This window comes from Pleurodeles waltl, chromosome 1_1 (assembly GCF_031143425.1).
Source record: "Pleurodeles waltl isolate 20211129_DDA chromosome 1_1, aPleWal1.hap1.20221129, whole genome shotgun sequence".
Lineage (NCBI taxonomy): Eukaryota > Metazoa > Chordata > Amphibia > Caudata > Salamandridae > Pleurodeles > Pleurodeles waltl.
Genome location: NC_090436.1, coordinates 168,320,061 through 168,334,729, shown reverse-complemented (window position 1 = coordinate 168,334,729; position 14,669 = coordinate 168,320,061). Strand labels below are relative to the sequence as shown.

Below are 14,669 nucleotides of genomic sequence, written 5' to 3'. Positions count from 1 at the left end.
TTTTTTTAAAACGTAGAAATTCACCGGAAAAAAAAAAAGTTACAGGGACAGTTATAGTTACATGCTGAATTAACTCATACACAACTTAAGAAATTCAGCAGTTATAGTTACCTGGGCTAACTATAACTTGTGCTTCCATAATGCATTGCTTATGACCTCACATTACATCACTGATGACATGGTCAGTGACATCACTGATGACACCATTGACACAAACACACGCCCACTCATTTGCTCATACAAACTCTTTTGTATATACACACACACCTACTCACATACATATTCACAGATGCATAAAACTAGTGATATACAGACACTCATTCAGTCAAACAGCCACTGACAGAACCACTCAGTCACCCATACAGTACTGAGGTATTCAGACTGATACAGCTACTTACACACCAACTCATACACCCATACACCCACTGACACACCCATACTACCACTCACAAAGCCCATTAATACATCACTCATCTATTGACACATCCAGTCAGTCGGCTGTACAGTCACTTACACACCCAATCACTCATCAGTACAGTCACTTACACACCCAATCACTCAACTAGACAACCATTCACAGACCTACTCACTCACATGAACAGGTACTCACACACCCACTCAGTCACCCATGCAGCCACTCACACAGCCACTCACTGACCAACACAGGTTCTAACATGTCCACTCACTCTCCCATATAAAAACTGACATACCTACTCATTTTAGGATACAGCCACTCATACACCCACTCACTCTCCCATACAGTCACTGAGAGAGCCACTCAGTTATACTTAGTCATTCAATCTCTCACTGACTTACCCATACAGTAACTGACTCACCAGCTCACTCACCAATACAGTGACAGCCATTTACTTACCCAGATAACCACTCTCACACACCCTCTCACTCAACAAAATGCAGCCACTTGCTCATCAATATAGCTACTCACACATCCACTCGCTCTCCCATACAGCAAATGATTTAACCACCTACTCACACATCGATACAAGCACTTACACTCACTGGATGATGTCATCGGTGATGTCATCAGTGATGTCCCTCACCATGTCATCAGTGATGTAAGTGCATTACGGGAGCGCAAGGTATAGTTAGCTCAGGTAACTATAACTGCTGAATTTCTTAGGTTTTGTTCGAGTAAATTCAGAACGTAATTGTAACACTCATGTAACCTTTGGGTTTTTCAGTGGATTTCTAAGTTTTTCCTAAGTATAACATCCCTCTAAGCTTTGTTTTTTTCAGTGAATTTTTAAGGGTTTTAATAAGTATTTCCTAATTCTAGCGTCCCTCTAACCTTTGTTTTTTTTCAGTGAATTGCTATGATTTCTTAATTCTAGTTCCTAACTATAATGTCCCTGTAACCTTTGTTTTTAAGTGTGAGAGGGAGTGTGACAGTGTGTGCCTCAATCTAAGTGTGGGTGTAGAAGTATCTCTCTCTGAGTCTGAGTGTGAAAGTATCAGCATGGGTGTGACAGTGGGTGTGACAAGTGTCTGTGTGGATTTGGGAGTGGTTGTTAGGGTGTTTGTCCGGGTGTTTCAATAGATGTATGACTTTATATCTATTTTTTTATTTTTTTTTACTTTTCACCAAATCCACGGATCCACCTGCGGATTTACACCAGGGGCAGCACTGAGCTGATTTCGGAAAACGTAAAAAAAAATTAAAAAAAAAGGGTTTTAAGGGACTTGAACACCATTTTTAGGTCGAGCGAGCAAGCGCTTTAACCTTCTGAGGATTGTGGGCTTTTAACCACGCCCACCACACTCCCATCACTTTCACTTGTTCATGGCCTTGCCTTTCAAAAATCATTTATCATTGGTAAATGCTTTACGTTTGTCCCTCCTTGGGGCGGTTTTGTTACCACCTTGCAGACTGCCCCCGTTACATGGATAATTGCACGATTGCCAATATGTTTGACTACGAGCAAACTTTTTGTGTGTCTCTCCTTCATGCTTATGGCGGCCATGGCGCTTTGAATCAGCTTGCTTATGTCAGCTGCTTATTTTTCATTTCCAATTTAAATGGCAAGAAAAGTCCAGTTAGGAATTTACAACGCTAATAGCTCTAGCTTGAGCAAATGCGTGACCCATTGCATTGCAAATGCTTGTTACTTATTTACCACAAGTATATAACACCCATGGGGTCAGGGAATCTCTACCCTAAACCCATCATCTACATTCAGCCAAGATTTCAGCCCCGGGGACTGTTTCCCGATGAAATAAAATAGCGGCCACAACATTCCAGTGAGACTGCGGCCAGCCATCAAATCGTCCCTGTGGCACATGAATCCACGGATCGATCTGTGAAAATCTGTGCAGACTCCACGGTGCTAGATATCTATTTTTTTGGCCTTAAATTACTCCAAAACTACTGAACGGATTTACACCAAACCAAAAATAGTGTGATCTGCGGAACGAATCTAGCTTGGTACCAAATTTGGTGTAATTCCGTTCAGTGGGTCCAGCTGTAGGCACGTCCAAATAATTGAAAATCCCCATAGACATTGAATAAAGAAAAAGTGTTTTGGGACCTCCCTTTATTTCGGGCCCGCGTCGCAGATCACCCCAAAACTTTCAAGGCAGCAGCTGAACTGACCAAAGTATATGTTTTGAAATTTTTGTAAAGATTCGTCAAGCGGTGCCAAAGGTATTGGCAAAGCAAAAAATGCTCTGTCTATAGAAAAAATGGTCCTAGCTATAATTACGGATCCCGGTTACTTCCACAGATGGGGACGGTGTGAGTTGCATATGCCAGAATCCGCCTTCAACTTTCACAAACGGAGCCGTCTCTATTTATACGGACACCAAAACACTCTCACTCCACGGCTAGTTTGTTTGCAGGAAAAATGTATTCAATGGCGACTCGTTTCGATCTCCGAGATCATTTTCTCAGCCAGCACCCAGAGCAGTGTGCTCCTCCACCTTTAAAAACAAAATGCATACCATAACATAGAAATGATGAAAAGACTGTGATTGCGGATCCACCTTTCAAAAGGGAACACCAATTACACATAATTTGGTTTGAAGAAGGTCATTTCACAAGATAAAAAATAAATATAAAACTAAAATAATAATGATTATTAATAATTATTTTTTTAGTTTTATATTTTTTATATTTCTTATTATTTTAGTTTTATATTTCTTTTATATATTTTATTTTGTGAAATTACCTACTTCATACCAAATTATGTGTAATGGGTGTTCCCTTTTGAAAGGTGGATCCGCAATCAGTCTTTTCATGATTTCTATGTTATGGTATGCATTTTGTTTTTAAAGGTGGGTAGAGCACACTGCTCTGGGTACTGGCTGAGAAAAAGATCTCTTTGGGAGCGAAACGAGTCACCATTGAAAAAAAAATTCCTGCAAATGAACTAGTCATGGAGTGCCAGTGTTTTGGTGTCCGTATAAATAGGGGGGAAAAAAAAAATATATATATATAGTCCATTTGAAGGCATAATGCCGAAACGCGTTGGCCCTAATTCCCCTTTCCTTATGCATTGTTTGCACCTATCAAAAGCATGGACAATGAAGTATAAAAACAAATAAACTATATTGGTATATTTTTCATACGGTGTCCGCTGTGCTGTGGACGGATGTGGTATATTTTTCATACGGTGTCCGCGGTGCTGTGGACGGATGTGGTATATTTTTCATACGGTGTCCGCGGTGCTGGGACGGATGTGAATGTGTGTATATATATCATTTAGATTTATTGAGATTCATTAAGATTTGTAAACATTTATTAGTGATTTTTCAATATTCATTTTGCACTTTATGTCACATTTAACATTTATTAATATATTTCTTTCAAATTTAGTGTATCACATCTATTATTATATTTTTCAAATGTAGTGTATTGCTTTAAGTGAATGACAGTATATATGATATATAAAGGGGGCCCAAATGGCGGCCCACAGGTTGATAAAGGCGGTCACGCCGAAACGCGTTCCTGTTTTGTCAAAATAAACCTACTGGTTTAAACTATCGTGGAGTGCTGGAGCCTTAATGATTTTTCAAGGAACTGTTTTTGTAGTAAAGACGAGGTGCCGCACGTCCCATTCCAGCACCATTGGCGATTAGGTGCAGAGAGAGAAACGCCAAACGAAGTGTTTATATATATATATATATATATATATATATATATATATTTATATATATATATATATCTCTTGGGCGCCATTTGGTGAATCTTTGCAAAAAAGTACTAATTTTACCTAGTCTGCGCATGGCAAGTTTCAGGATGCTCTGTCAAGTCGGGCCAAGAAAAAAGGAGGGTCTGAAAACGTATTTTCCCCATTAATTTTCCCCATTAATTTTCCCATAGGAACTTTAGACACAGCTACAACCTAAACTGCTGAACGGATATACTCCAAACATAGCAGAAACCTAGATATAGTTACAGAAAAAGTGCTTTTTGTGCTTTGATGTAAATCCATTCAGTAGTTTTTGAGCAATTAATGCTCAAAAAATGTGTATATCTAGGGACTGATCTATGAAGATCTGATTGGCTGACACCATCTCAACCAGGGAGAGAAGGTGGTAGTCATCTTAGGACTCGGTCTGGCATGCTGAGTACAGGTTGTCGTGGAACATCAGGATTTGTGCATGGACTTAATTGGTATTGATCATAGCACAAAGATCAGTGGGTGCAGTGGCAGTGAGTGCCATCAGTAATGTCTTCCCTTATGTTGATGATGTGGTATGTGATGTCACTAGTGAAATCATTTGTTACATGTGAAACCCGCTGTGATGGGGGAAGCTATCGGCCGGTTGGTAACTTATCATGAATTGCAAATTTCAGTATTAAACACAAAATTACTCTGTTTATTTAAACCACCTGTGGGCAATTTGCATCACAGGTGCATTCATTCATATTATGAGGTGATTACTACAGGTGCTTCTTAGAAGGGCGGGGCGTGGAGTTGAAGGAGACACCAGAATCTCCACGGTGTGTCGTAGGAATGCCTGGAGTCCTTGTCCTCTCCCCCCTGCCTTTTCTGGGCGGCTGGAGACAGGCCTGTGATGAAGACGTCAGCCCGCGCCGTGGCGGGCGGGAGCCGGGAAGCGGCACTGCAGAGGAGCTCCTGGGGGAGCCGCGCAGGGTCACTCATGTACGACCATGTGTATGTGTCTGACAGACTGTGAAATGGGGCGGTGTTGCGCGGCTGCGCTGCACCTGGGCCCTTCAGCTGTGATTGATTGGTTTGGTCATGTGTAATGGGCCCATCTGCTCCGTGTTGTTTTTCTTTTTTCTTTTCACGTCTAAACACCGTTCCCAGTGGCATAGAGGAGGATGAGTTATGTTTTGTCATCTTCAGTTACACTTTAGCTTAAAAAAGGTGGTCAGGCAGGTGAGGGCCAGTGAGGTTTGGAATCCTACACATACTTTTCTGTAAGTTTGTGATACCTTAGCTGCAGAACCACGAAATGGCATCAACTGCAGGATTTCTCCCTGCACAGATCTGCAGAGTGACTTTTACTGCAGAGAGGAGTTTTCTTGTAACACTGCCAATACTTAATTAAAACCGCTGACATCATGGTGTTATAATTAACCGTGGCTTTAATTAAGCTGGAATAATGATTTTTTTAATAAGAGCTGCTCCTACTCTATAAGAGTGCAAAGGCTGAAAAATATATTTTTTGAGTGATGGGTGTTGTGTGCTTCCACGAACCCTGAGTTTATTTCGGGATTGTTAACGTGCGCAAAGTTTCCAGTATTTCCTTTTTTAAGTAGAGAAGAGGACAGACTGAGGGAAATTTGAGTTTTTCCCACAAAAAAGTGCTGATCGGCTCCTCGCATTCTGATGGCTAATTATGCATCGGAGAGCATCGACAGCTGCATTCATCATCATAAAATGTAATAATTAATGACATTCCAACAAAGAAAAATATGTAAATGAGGACTCATTAGCATTTTCATATTCAGCTTCGATAATGCTTTTGCTGACAAGGTTGTAATTAATGAAAATTCATGTCGCAGTCAGGAGATTGGATCGGCTTCATTCCGCGCACAATTCCCAAATGCTTGCATTATGGAAAATCGGCGGCTCTGCCAACTTTTCAGGGCGAAGCGAGCCCTCTAAAAGCACCAGATGTAAATTAATGAAAGGGAGTGTTTAACTCCTACAAAATCCTGCCGCCCTCACAGTTAAGTGTGTGTGGTGAACATGACAAATTGGCCTGAGGAGTTGTGCACATTCGAGGTACAGTGGTTCACCCTTTTCCTGTGTCAGTAGTAAATGCTTTAATTTGTTAGTTTCTTACCAGTCTGCAGCTCCGCCTCAATGACGCCAAATATCGTCTCGACTTCATCATATAAAAACAATAATCATTGAGACACTGATTGTTTCATTGAGATGTATAGGCCTCTTTGTTCCATTGGCACAACTGCTGTGATCGTCCCGTGTAACTCAGTCCCAGACTGCGGAGTCATCTAACAGCCTGGCTGTTGGCGGGACCGGCTTCTGCCATCACGTGACCACCCTGGAGCTGTTCTGGCGCGAGTAGCCAGTGGGAAGGAGCCTCGCATCGTGCATGCCCTATCAACTTGCGACGGAATGTGACGTCACTCTAGCCAACCGAGTAAGGAAAGAAACCTACACGGCTAGCTGCAAAGATCCTCGCCACTCGCATTCCCCCACGCCCCTCCGGTGCAGTCCCACACGGAGCATGGACGTGTGACATTGAAAGTGCAGTTGGTAAGTACAGTGCACTTCTTAGATGTGTGCCCTTCGCCAAAGACAACATGGCTGATTATACACATTCATGATGGATTTCCTGAGTGTCGCAATTGTCCTCCATTCCAGAAGATGGTAACCTAAGCAACGGCATCACAAGTGTTCATTGTTACAAGCCTAGAAACGAAAAAAAGGGAAGTTTTTAATGTATTCTAAAATAACTTGTATTTGTTTCGAACCAAAGAGACATGGGTTTCCTCCTGTAACTCAACTGGATGCTTGTGATTTGCATCTGTGAATTCCAAGTTATCTTACAGCCTGCAGTCTCTATCCACAAATGATGTCAGAGATGTTTTGATGGTAATCTGGACTTTCCACTTTTTAGGCCTGGCATTAGCCATGACCTTTTGATCTTTACCATAATACATATGCATCACATAATTTATGTATTGGGGCTTCAGCTAGCCCTCAGCTATTGGTCAGCTTTACTGTCGTTCACATTTCGCTGCCACACAGCCTGGGCCACTAGGTCAGCTCACTTTAAACCAGGCCCAGACCAGCTGCTGAAGTGTGCCATATCGTGTGCACTTCTCGCAGCCCCAGTTTATGAATGGGTTACTAAATCATTTAAATATAGTGTGCACACAGACAAGCGGCAATTTTGATGAATGGGCTTCCATTCAAAGGTGGCTGCCCATGTTTATGCATGCTAGCATGTTCGTCTGCAAAGGTGGCCGTCCCTTTCTTTCCACGCATTTGTCTGTAGGTCCGTAGCTAGCTCCTTCTTTTTTCTCGTCAGTTGACAAGTTTTGTTCCTATATTTCTATCCAGTGTGCAAGGGAATATGTCCCCTCCTAATACTACAGGGTTCAAACCTTGTAGGGATTGTTGCAGACAGAAGTCTGTGACAGATCTCCCTGTGTGGTGTCTTTTGTGTTTGGGGTCAGGCCATGGCTCCATACTGTGTTTGGGGTGTACCCTGATGCATCCTAAGGCAGCCTGGGAACATGAAGCCAAGTTCACGCTCACTCGAATCAAGGACACTGACCCATTTCCTCTCTTGGGGCCTGTCTCATGCCCGGTAATCTTCGCAATCCAAGTCTTCAGATAAGTCTAAATCCAAAAAGGAGCTTAAGAAGTCCAAGTGGGCCTCGCTTCAGCCTCCTCACTCTCTGTCTAAGAAGCTGCAAGAATGTCAACGTAGCCTGCAGTCTCACTTCTGGTCCTCTAAGGAGGAACCAATTCCACAGTTGTCTCTTATGCATAGTGAATTTCTGGGTCCATCGGCAATACCCCAACAGATTAAGGCCTTTAAAGAGGCCATGCTTCACATCTTTGGCACACTACTGGCTTCCTCTGGTGAGCTATGTATCTTCCATGCCATCCAGCGCATTCTGTGCCTCCAAAGCCATCATCACGCCTGGCACCACGGACTGTCTCTGTCGAAGCCATGCTCAAGCTCAGTCCACACACACCAGCTTCCACAAAATGTACCCACAGCCTGGAAGTTAAATGCCACTAATCGACTGCAGCACCTATTGGGCCAACCACTACAGTATCAGTACAAATATGGCTTCAGGCCTACTGTCTGTAACAATACAAAAAATGCACTTAGACCTGTCAAAATAAAACCTTTTGACACGTATTAACTTTCCTTCTAAGTGTTAGTAAGGCACCTCATGGGAGCCTTTTAGCTCAGAAGGTAGTGCGCATGGTATTTACAAGTGAAACATGAAGAAAATTAATATTACCATGTCTCTGCAAGGACAAGTCTCTATAAGCTATTTTTAGCTGCCCTATGTAGTACCCCAGTACAGATTAAAATACTAATACTGTAGCTCAGGAATGGAACCAGCTAGAAAAATAAACCAATTACTATTTTTAATACTTTTTAAAAATCGAGTTCATTTTTAATAAATATTCAGGAAAAGTAACTTTTCAAAAGTTACCCTTTACCCATCTTAGCTGTCAGAAGGTTAATTAGCATATGTTTCTGCCAGCTTTTGGCTTGTGCTCAGCCCTGAATAGGTGTGAAATGCCTTTCAGGAGCAAACATTAGGATGACTGGAGTGGACAGATATGACTTCTCTGAACTTCACACGGTATGCATGATGAGGGCTGTGGGCATCCTTTTTGACACTAGTGTCCAGTCGTGCTTGACGTGTCTGTTGAGTCACATATGGCCCTTGAGGGACACTTGAAGGGTAGAGAACCAGATGCCAAGACAATTCTTGTGTATTCGTTCTTTGGTTGCAGGATGACCCTGAGTTTGTCTTTCCAGTCTTTTGTCTCTGGGTTTTCTGTGGGTACAGTGCCTGCCCTACACTGCATTTTAGTGTTAGACTTGGGAGTACACTAGATTATCGCCATGATCCACAAACACTTAGCCCTCAGAGCCCAAGTCGTGTGGCTGAAGACTTTCACCATCTTGGATTTGCCCTGACATTGCATTTTGAGCCTGTTTGCACTAAGGCAGACAGAAACTGCTGCAAAGGTAGATGAGTTAGGGCCTGGGAACTCTTACCTCATGGGGAAGGGAGGGGCCAGAATTCACTTTTAGCACTAGCTTGTGCCAAGCATAAATATGGCATCTCGAGGTACTAGCTTCGGAACCTTTGGTGGACATGTGGGAGATCAGAAAATGATTCAACATGTTATCTGAGGCCCAAAAGGACTAGACCTGCTCCTCCTTACACACTGGACAAAGAGGTGGACCCCAGGGGGTCATTTGGCTGACCTGTGGAGCTACAGGGAAAAGGAAGCTGCAAGAACCCTTTTCCTGGAAGTACTTAGCTAGCTAGTAACAAATGGATCTGCTCTTGATTCTACTGTTGACCTGTACCTGATTACCTCTTGGGCTTGAGAAGGCTACTCCTTTAAGAAATTTCAACTTAAAAGACAAAGTCAGAAGGTAAAATCTTTGACTAAGATGAAGCTAGTTGGCGTATCCACCTGTGCTCTTTCAGTCATCCTGAAATTACGCCTAGGTTCAGGTATAGTGGGACAATAGGCTATCACTAGTGTTTCATGCTTTTTGGTGCTATTTTCTCTTAAATCTTTAAAAGTTCATGTCTCTGGGTCCCCTGATAGGATGTTTGTCATTTTGTTTATTACGTTTTACTATATTTTTCTAATTTTATTGGTATGTTTACATTATATGGTACTACATAAATACTTTACACATTGCCCTTAGTTAAACCTGTCCACTTTTCACCTTAGTTTCTAGGGGGTTGAGCTCTGGTTAATTTAGTGACTTTGAGGGTTCACCCTGACAAGTGTTGTGATTATTCCTCGAGGCTGGTAATTACCACCCCAAATAATAATCCAATTTCTTATATCCAGATTCTGGGTCAAGTTTGTAGCGTGGTGTGGCACCTGTAACATGGACCTGATGCAGGCCAAACTTTGGATGTGCTACTCTTTGTTTTGTCGTTGGTCCAGGGGTGGGCTCTGTTAAAGGTTATCTGTGATCCCTATTGACCTTCACCATACCAGTCATCCTTATTCAAATCACCTGTTGTGATGCATTTCCTGCAATGTTTAGTCCACATGTTTCTTTCTAAGCCTTTCTTGATGCCACAGTATGACTTTAATTTAGTCCTCACTTTTTTATGTATATGTCTTTTCAGCTGTTGCACAGCTGTTCCCTATGGCTTGTGACCCTAAGGACTACCTATCTCATTGCATGAGTAAACTTCAAGCTCTGTCAGCCCAGTCTTCCTACACCACCTTCTTTCCAGACAAGCTGGTACTGAGGACCAGAGCAGCTTTTCTCCTGGAAGTTGTGACTTCTTCTGAGTATGACAGTCTCTCGCTCTTTGACATTCTTTGCTCCACCTCTCAACTCGAAATAGGAGAGTCTCCATCATTTGGAACCCAAAAGACATCTCAGTTTTTACATAGAATGTGCCGGAGACCATCAGTTTGACAATCATCTCTTTGTTGGATTCTCTGGGTCAAAGAATGGCAGAGTGAAGCAGGAACAGCCTTTGTTCTGATTGCTAGGTTTCTATGTTAAGATCTGCCACCGGATGGTGAAAAAATCAGCCTCCAGAAGAGTTTAGGGCCACCAGGGCCGCGGCTGCTCCCGGATATTTTTCAGGATGCAACTTGGCCATCAGTGTACGTGTTCCCAATGTAATACTGCCTTGGCAGACAGGCCAGAGAGAAAGGATATTTTGGTTACTTGGTCTTGTAGGACTTTTTGGTCTGAGTCATTTCACAAACCCACCAGTATGAGAGGTTCTGCTTTGGTATCTATTCTATAGGTGAAGAATCTGTGGTTATAAGTATCCATCAGAAAGAAAAGTTACTTTTGATAGCACTCTTTCTGATGGATACTCTATCTAACCACAGATTCATCACTACCCTCCTATCTCACCAATCTGTGGAATGACCTCTATTCCATCTAAAAAGTCCCAAATTAAAGAACTGCACACTGGCACAAAAATTAGTTTTTGGGCTCTGCTTTCACACTGTCCAGAAAGAAACCGACTTCGGCATGCTTGGGTGACACCTGCATGCACCTCCTGTTGTCGCTTCTGTAGCAGAACAGATTCAACACAAAGCTGCATTATGCCACCTACGAGCGTGCAGGGGCTCTGCTGAAAAATCTTCTGGATCCAAGGTGGTGACTGGGGACTTTTCTGAAGGTGAGGACTCTACCGTAGTATCCACCAGAAAGAGCATTACCAAAGGTAAGTAACGTTTCTTGTTTGAGAACATTATTCATTATGCATGTACGTTTCTAAAGGATTATGAATGTGTGACAGCCCGGTTTGAACAATATTTGAAATATCGACACTCAAGCAGCCAAAAAGCCATAAAGTTACGCATGGTTATTGACCGTGTCTCCATACGAAGTTTGCGTTTTTTGTCTCCGCTATAAAATATTTTGTAAAAATTATTTATTACCAGTTTTGCAGATTACAGGCATAAGACACTATCAGGAAGCACTAAAGATATGTTAATCAGACACCACCACAGACCTATTGAATTTGGCTATTTCTTAATGTTCATTTGCACAATGGAACATGCACTGAAGATATTAGAAAAAATGAACAAACTACATCATACACACATTCCCTGCAGGCATAGAGCCTTATTTGTGATGATCAGTGTTTAATTTTCATTTGTTTTTTTACTAGAAGTGTGTATAATATTTAGTGAGAAAAATATTTGATTCAAGAGTTTAATTTACTTTATTGAATCTGTAGAATAACGTTTATTATGTCAACTTGAGTTATTATCTTGATTTCAAGTCACTGCCATCTGTATGGCCCATTTTAGATGAGATATGTTTTCTAACTATGACTAAAAAGTGTTGCTTCAGAAGTAGGAAGCTTACTGTTTAGCAGTGCATTAAAATGTATTACAGCTTAAATACCTGCTTCTGATGTTATATTTATAATGTGTTTTGTACTATTAGTGATTTTTTTGTATTTTTAATGATGGCTGGATAGGTTATATGGATTTTTTATTTATGAAATAAAGTAGACTGATTGATTGTATGACCATGTTTTCATAGATATAGTGTTTACCATTGTTAAATGGTGGTTGTATGTATGTATGATAGTTATTGTGTTGGCATATGATGATGGATGTGTGTGCATAATCACAGTTGTGAGTGTGAACTATTACCTGGGCTTTGAATCACGAAGGTATTTGGCAGTTAAGGTTGACCTAGCCTGGTGGGCGCACACCCACAAAATGGGGGCAGCACCTTCACTTGCGAATGGCTTTACATTTTTATTTGTTTTGGAGAATTCTTTACCTACACATATTAGTCAAAATTAACTTTCTTTTAACTTTAGTTTTCTTTAGGCAATGTCTTTTCTTTTTAAATAATGTTTACTATGAATGTATGTTTTACATTTAAGTTGAACATTTTCTTAAGGGTTCAGTATTACGTGTAAAATCTTTACAGTAGTTAACTAAGTTTGTTATGAAGCTGTTTTGGCATATGATGATTGGCGTGTAGCTATGTGTGTTGATGTTTGATGGTTAGTGTGTTCCTGTGCACATGCTGTGTTTCCCATCATTGCTCTCATTGCATACCATATCTGTGCCATGTCCTACAGTTTATCTGTTTCCTGCCACCTGCCCTGCAGGTCATCTTTATGCCCCTACAGGTCCCCTACAGCCCCTTTCGATACCATAAACCCTTGCTCTCCATTTGTGCATATTTAATTTGGAGTTGGCTTTTCTTTGCAAAGTATATGCATTATCAATAAAGTTGAATCTTGTATTGCATTTGAAATGCATTATGCAACATATTTTGCAATAGGAAGCTCAAACTAATTGTTGTTTATTCTTATTAATGTTTGGCAACATTAACTTATGAAATCCATTTGCATTAATTTAGTTTTTAGGTAATAATTTAAAAGTGGGTAACAGGTATTATCACCCTGTGATCACCCTGAATGTTCCACTTTCAGAACATTGGTTACCCACCAGTGTGTGTTGTATGTTAAAACTTAATAATACATATTTCTCTGGCAGAAATTATATGATAATGTCTGTGCTGAAATCCATCAAGCCATCTTCTATGTACAAAAGACAATCTATTTTTGTTCAATGTAATATTCCCTTCTCGTTGTCTTGACTGCAAAATAGCAGTTGCTTCACATCATCACATTGAAACAATTGTTGTAAAGTTCTCATTAAGTATCAATGTACCAAACAAAGATCATAATCAAAAACATTATTGTACATTTCCAAAGTAACAGTCAACACGTGTTTTGCTGTGCAGTCTCGTCTTCAGGGCTGTTGAACAAAAAACAAAATAACTGACCAAACAGACTTAAATATACAAAGTAACATTACATTCAGAACAATACGGGGTATCTTAACAAAAAATATAATAGTTCAAAGCTTGTACTTGAATCCTATTCCAATTTTTTCATTTTTGTTTAGTTTGACATGTTTCTAGAAACACAACATGGTCTCAAAATATTCCTCTACAAATTCATCATGTTAAATACCGATAACGTATTATCAGAACATAATTTTGAACAACAAATCCTGTTTGATGTCCAGCGAAATATACACCATAAATCAGACCATACATCGGACATTTTACCATGGTGCTACTTAGCATCTGACGAACATTTGGTTCTAATTTCCATATTCATACACCACATCTGTCTTAAACACTATATTCAGCATATCCTCCAAAGTAATGATAGTACCTTCACAATGCAAAATACATTTTTTAAATCTTAAATGTATTCTCTTTGTTCCTGAATCTAACATTAAACAAAATTATTAACCTAATATCACTATACCCAAATGTATCCTCTACACAAGACATATCCAGGGAGTTAGCACAAGTAAAATTAATATGACCCTAGAGTAGGAGTGCAAAGCTCCATGTCCATATTTAAATCAAGTTGGATGGTTCTCAATGTATTTATCCAAAACATCTCCCTGAATCTTAATCTCACTTCTAAATGTCCTTCTAAATTTCCTCCACGTCTAGTACATCTGAGTTTACCAGTCACATAGCAAATTACACTCTGTTCTGTTGTGCACATGCATATACACACACGCACACACTCTCTCTTTCTTTCTTTCTTTCTCACTCACTATTCTGTTTTTGTCCATTATTTTGTTTCACTGGTTTGCTCATCTATGAAATATGAGAAAGTGGGCGCCATTTGATTGTCCATCAGATGTTATTAAATATCATAAACAGTGCACTGTGCTACTAAAAGAGATCCATAGAGTTGCTGGTGATTTCTACTTTGGGTATTTGCTAAAGTAGTTATGTTTTCAACAGTTTTCCAATAATGGGAATGGACTCAACAGATCTAATACCCTAGAGATCCAAGCACAGAAATAGGCTCCATCCCTTTGGAGACTATAAGGTTGCCTCAAATTAAACACCAGGGTATGCACTTTTTAACCTGAAGTAATATCACAATCATTCCGATTGCTACACTAAAGCCGCATACAGGAGCCATCTTGAAACTGTTT

General features: G+C 40.6%; 1 protein-coding gene across 29 annotated transcripts in view; it reads left to right on the top strand.

The window, feature by feature from the left end:
• The window catches only part of TCF4 (transcription factor 4), a 630,514-nt gene that overhangs the window by 237,854 nt on the left and 377,991 nt on the right, over window positions 1-14,669 (top strand). Inside the window, exon 1 of one of the 29 annotated variants that reach the window (XM_069219858.1) lies at window positions 6,613-6,713. The exons of the other annotated variants lie outside the window; for them this stretch is intronic. The gene's annotated coding sequence lies outside the window, so the exon portion shown is untranslated. Of the gene's footprint in view, window positions 1-6,612; window positions 6,714-14,669 lie in introns of those variants that run through there. 29 annotated transcript variants of the gene reach the window in all.